Below are 4,449 nucleotides of genomic sequence, written 5' to 3' on the forward strand. Positions count from 1 at the left end.
TATTGGCATTCCCATACATGTGATAGTGCTAATGTTTTGTTTGGACAGTAGGAGGGAAAAAAGACAGTAAATGACAGCGCCTGAAGACGTAGACCTCATTCTGTCATGGCCAAAAAAAAGAGAAAAAAAAGGGTTTAAAAAAAAGAGCACAATTAGAGAAAAAATGAAATGCTACTGGCATCAAACTGTTGCAGATTCTCACTGTATCGGTCCAATTTTATTTGTAAACGCTTCATTTGTTCAGTGGTGCAAAAGCACTTTAATGTTGACTTGGCTCATGTGCCCGTGTGGGCGTTCTCCAATGCAGTGTACACTCCACACAGCTCAGTCTTTCCAAGGGGAAGAAATAATGTGGATGTGGAGGCCATCCATGGCTACTCACTTAAGGATGCAGGGTGCTGCCACCAGGGAGGAATCTGAACAGACAAAATATGATGAAAGCCTGCAATTACGGAGCAACTGAGGAGGCTTTAAGTTATAATTCTAATGAAAAGCTCCAAGTATGTTTTGCTTGTATTAAGAGCTGACGCTTCAAACCAAAGCAACAAGCAGATAAATGCCTGCAAAAGTCAGAGCCAACTTGGAGAGAAAGGAGAAATCGTGCAGCAGGCGCATGTTGCATGCAAAGAGAACCGAATCGCACAGAGAGAATTTGGAAAATTGAATAGGTGAGTGCGTGTGTCTGCGCGCACGGGAGAGTGTTTGCGCGTGAGTATGAGGTGAGAGGGAGGGAGCGAGAAGGGGGGATAGTAATGCTCCTCTCTGCGCCGAACTGCGTCTCTCCTGTCGCTGCGTTGCGGAGCGCACCACCATTCCATCGCTGTCCACGCGTTTCCCAGCCTACACAGCGCAGCCCGTGCACACATCATAACCCAGTTCACGGGCCACGTTCACGGTGTTGCACAACAGGGGCCACAAATAGCGTTTACCCGTAGAGCAACAATCAGGACGTGGATGTGGCAGCGCAGAAAAAAATGATGAGAAGGGAACAGTTTGGCATCGAAAGGAAGGAAGCGTCGTTTACCTGCAGATGTGGTGTGTCGCCTGTGAGGAGGTGATGGAGTTCGGTCTGTGGAGCACACAGCATCATTCCCGTGAAAACGATGATGTGGGATGAAGAGGGAGCATCATGTGGAGTGTCGAGCACCAAAAAACGGGCAGTGCGTCGTGACACGATCAAATAGTCCTCCGACTTTGGGTGGATGATCTGCAGGCATCACAGCGATTACGGGGGAGTCCGTGCTGTCCACAGTCCATCAGGGGCTCCGTGTTCATCTCCTCAGCATCAGATTTCTACAGCAGCGGAAAAAAAGTCGTCATTCCTCTGAGCGACGCTGCGCACAGCCAATGGGAACGCAGACGTCTGCGCGTTCCAGCAGTGCGTTCCCATCCTCCAGAAGCAAAGGAAAACTTAATGGATCCCAATCCGATGCGTTAACTAGTAAATGTGTGGGATGTTTGTCATCTTAATGCGTGTCCTAAGTGATAACCTTCCGTTTTTCACAGGCACCTCTTCTTTCACGACGCGCAGGAGAAAGGAGCATGTATCAACTTTAGGGATATTTTTACTCCTCTGCTTGATAAAGAGGAAGATGTGACTTCAGCTTCCAAAGGTCAGGATGTAGACCAACTCGGAAAAAAATGAATACAGTTAAACAACAATGATTACACCAATATTTAGTAGATTTGCCAACATTAAAGAAAATGTATCCTCCTTTTGGATGAAAACTGTTGGAACATTTCAGAAAAACATTTGGAGATGTTTTCAATGGGGTTTGCTTCTTCCCACTCCTTTTCAAACAATAAATCAAGCCCTACTTGACCTTAGATTTAACCCTAGAGCACTATACCAGGTGATTTTCACCCCAGCACAAGTATATGCATGATGATGTTGCATTTTCATGTGTCATGGGTCCCTGGGTAAAGTCACATGTCCCAGGAATGGATTTATCTACGGCCAAGTCTGTTATTATTATTATTTTATGATTTTTTTCTTAAAAGTTTTAAGCAACATTTTTTTATCTTCCTATTTTTATATTCCATTTTGTTACCACAGTTGAAAACAAAAGAAAACGACGCTAATTTATCATGTGTTGTCATATTTTTATCTATTTTTTGATGATAAATACTTTTTATTGGGTATATTAAATCGGATAAAGTGATGGTGTATTTTTTTCATTGGGAAAGTGTTCTAGGGTTAATAAATAAAATGTGAAATGTGTCTTTTTTATCAATGCATTTTTATATTTCTTTAATGAGTTCGGTAAAGCTGTGGGATTTTTTTATTTTGTTAATGATTGGAATCAATTAATCAATAAAGTAAAATTAAACAATTTCAACTGAAATTTGGGAATTTTCAAAGTAAAAGCTAAAAATTACGCTAAATGTGAATGAATGAAAAAATAGACAATTAAACAACTGCAATATTTTGCCTCAATAAACAATATTTCTCAAACATGTAATGGATAGTTCTTAAGCTTTTCTATTTATGAAAGCTTTTATTTATGCTATTTTGAATGAAGTACAACAAAACAATAGAGGATACATTAGAACCACAGTTGTCATAAAGTCCACATAAAGTATAAAAACTACTAACAAATATATTATTTTTGAATGCATGCATCCAAATTTACCCAGAATGCGTTTTTACACATATATGTGTTATATTTTTGTGTTATATTTTTATCACACATCCCTCGTTTAGGATTGAAGTTAGTTCCTCCATTAAAAATGTATTTCTATTGAATATGTCTAAATAAAACAGATCATCTTAAACAAACAAAATACTAAACAAAACAATGAATATGTATTTTCTAAAGTTATTTCATTGACATAAGCTGCAGTGCTATGATAATTAACCATGAATAAACGTCATGTTAATGAAAGATTAAGAGATTTTTGCAAGTTTGTTCAATTTTTAGGTCATTAAATAATGAATTATTCACAAGGAAATAATTATCAAAAATAGAATAAATGTTAAAATAAAAACACAATCCTTTACTATTCATTGTTTGAATTAGATCCCAAGATGAACTAAATTAGTTTATTTAAAATTACAAAAACAGACTTAGTTTCGTAGTCTTTAAAGAGCTTGAAAATAATTTTTATTTTTCCTTTATTTTTTTGCTAAATTGTGTAATCATTTTCTCTCACAGGTTGATTATTTTTTATTTAAGGTGACCATGTTGTTCCCCTTTTAATAAAGTGACCTTGGTACCTGCATGGCTGCCATCACCTTTACTGCCTTCAAATGGGAAAGCAGCCAATTATTTCGTTTCCACCTGACTTGTTAATAATTAAACTAAAACATATATATATTTAAAATTCTTATTGAAATGAAGTAATGATCAGTCCCTCCTCCTCCTCCACTCTGCTGTTCTCCAGCCTCCAGTGGAAAATATGAATTACAGCACTGTTGTGGACATGCGCGGAGGTGCAGCGAATATGGCGGCTCGCATCTGAAATAAAGTGAGGGTCCTCTCATCAAAGCGGCGCAGTCAGAGGCTCGGTAAGGGCTCGTGTGTCGTTGGTTCTCTCCCGCGGTGCCAGGGAGCGCGTTGGGTGTCGTTCGGTTCCGGGGCTGCGCTCGAAGGCGCGCTTCTTTCCTGCTCTTTGTCTGCGCACCGACAGACAGACAGCAGCGGCGTGTTTACACTGGATCCTGTGCAGGCAGCAGGGACCCTGGCGCTCACGGGGGGCTCTCCCCTTCACCCTGCCCGCACGCCTGAGTAATTCGCCTTTTCTGCACCCGATCCCGCACGAGACGCGGCTAAACGCAACGCTTTCGGGTGCAGACGTGCACTATCCCGCCTTTTGGTGCGTTTGCTGCGTTTCGGCTGTTGCAGGAAAGTGTCCCGCCCACCAAATGTGCCCATAACCTAAAAATGCGTCACACACTTTTCTCCGCGTCTAATGCAATCACGTGCTTGTTTTCTTTTGCATTCCTGCAGCCAAAAACAAACACAAAAGACGCACACTGTCAGATCAGCCAAAGCTTCTGTAATTATGCCCTAATTGTTTAATATAATGAGGCTGTGATTAGAAACTGTCATCATGTCGGGATGGGATGTGCTGGTCAGTTGGGATGTTAAGGTGACGCCCTGCGGCGCCTCACGCTGCTCTCTCCGGGGTCAGATCATCCATTCTCCCCTCTCCTGCTGCACGTCAGCTCAGAGGAGGCCAAACGCGTCTTTTTCTGCTCCAACCGGAGACCGAGGCTTTTATTGACACCACTCTTCCTCCTTTGATCTCTCTGAACTAAGTTCTATGATCAAAAACTCAAAAAACTGCAGCTGTCTGGGAGCTCTGCATGATTTATAATTCAAAGTTGGATGAGTCAGTCAGAGAAAAAAAGAGTAAATCATTTACTTTAAACCAGAAAAACCTGCTACTTTCTTTTCAAAATCTGACTTTTTTGTGGTCTGACCTTTTAATGTCCAGGGCAGGGGG

At 41.2% G+C, this 4,449-nt stretch overlaps 2 protein-coding genes across 6 annotated transcripts in view; one reads left to right on the forward strand and one right to left on the reverse strand.

Annotated features, from left to right (window-relative positions):
* The window catches only part of cdkl5 (cyclin-dependent kinase-like 5), a 71,676-nt gene extending 70,327 nt beyond the window's left edge, over window positions 1–1,349 (reverse strand). For 4 of the 5 annotated variants that reach the window (XM_024295405.2, XM_024295404.2, XM_024295403.2 and 1 more), the window contains exon 1: window positions 1,025–1,349. The gene's annotated coding sequence lies outside the window, so the exon portion shown is untranslated. Of the gene's footprint in view, window positions 1–382; window positions 417–1,024 lie in introns of all 5 variants that reach the window. The other variant, XM_036209606.1, reaches the window with a different exon arrangement.
* A 2,054-nt stretch (window positions 1,350–3,403) lies between these two features.
* The window catches only part of scml2 (Scm polycomb group protein like 2), a 21,793-nt gene continuing 20,747 nt past the window's right edge, over window positions 3,404–4,449 (forward strand). Inside the window, exon 1 of the mRNA XM_024296011.2 lies at window positions 3,404–3,508. The gene's annotated coding sequence lies outside the window, so the exon portion shown is untranslated. The remainder of the gene's footprint in view (window positions 3,509–4,449) is intronic.

This window comes from Oryzias melastigma, linkage group LG3 (assembly GCF_002922805.2).
Source record: "Oryzias melastigma strain HK-1 linkage group LG3, ASM292280v2, whole genome shotgun sequence".
NCBI classification, from domain to species: Eukaryota; Metazoa; Chordata; class Actinopteri; order Beloniformes; family Adrianichthyidae; genus Oryzias; species Oryzias melastigma.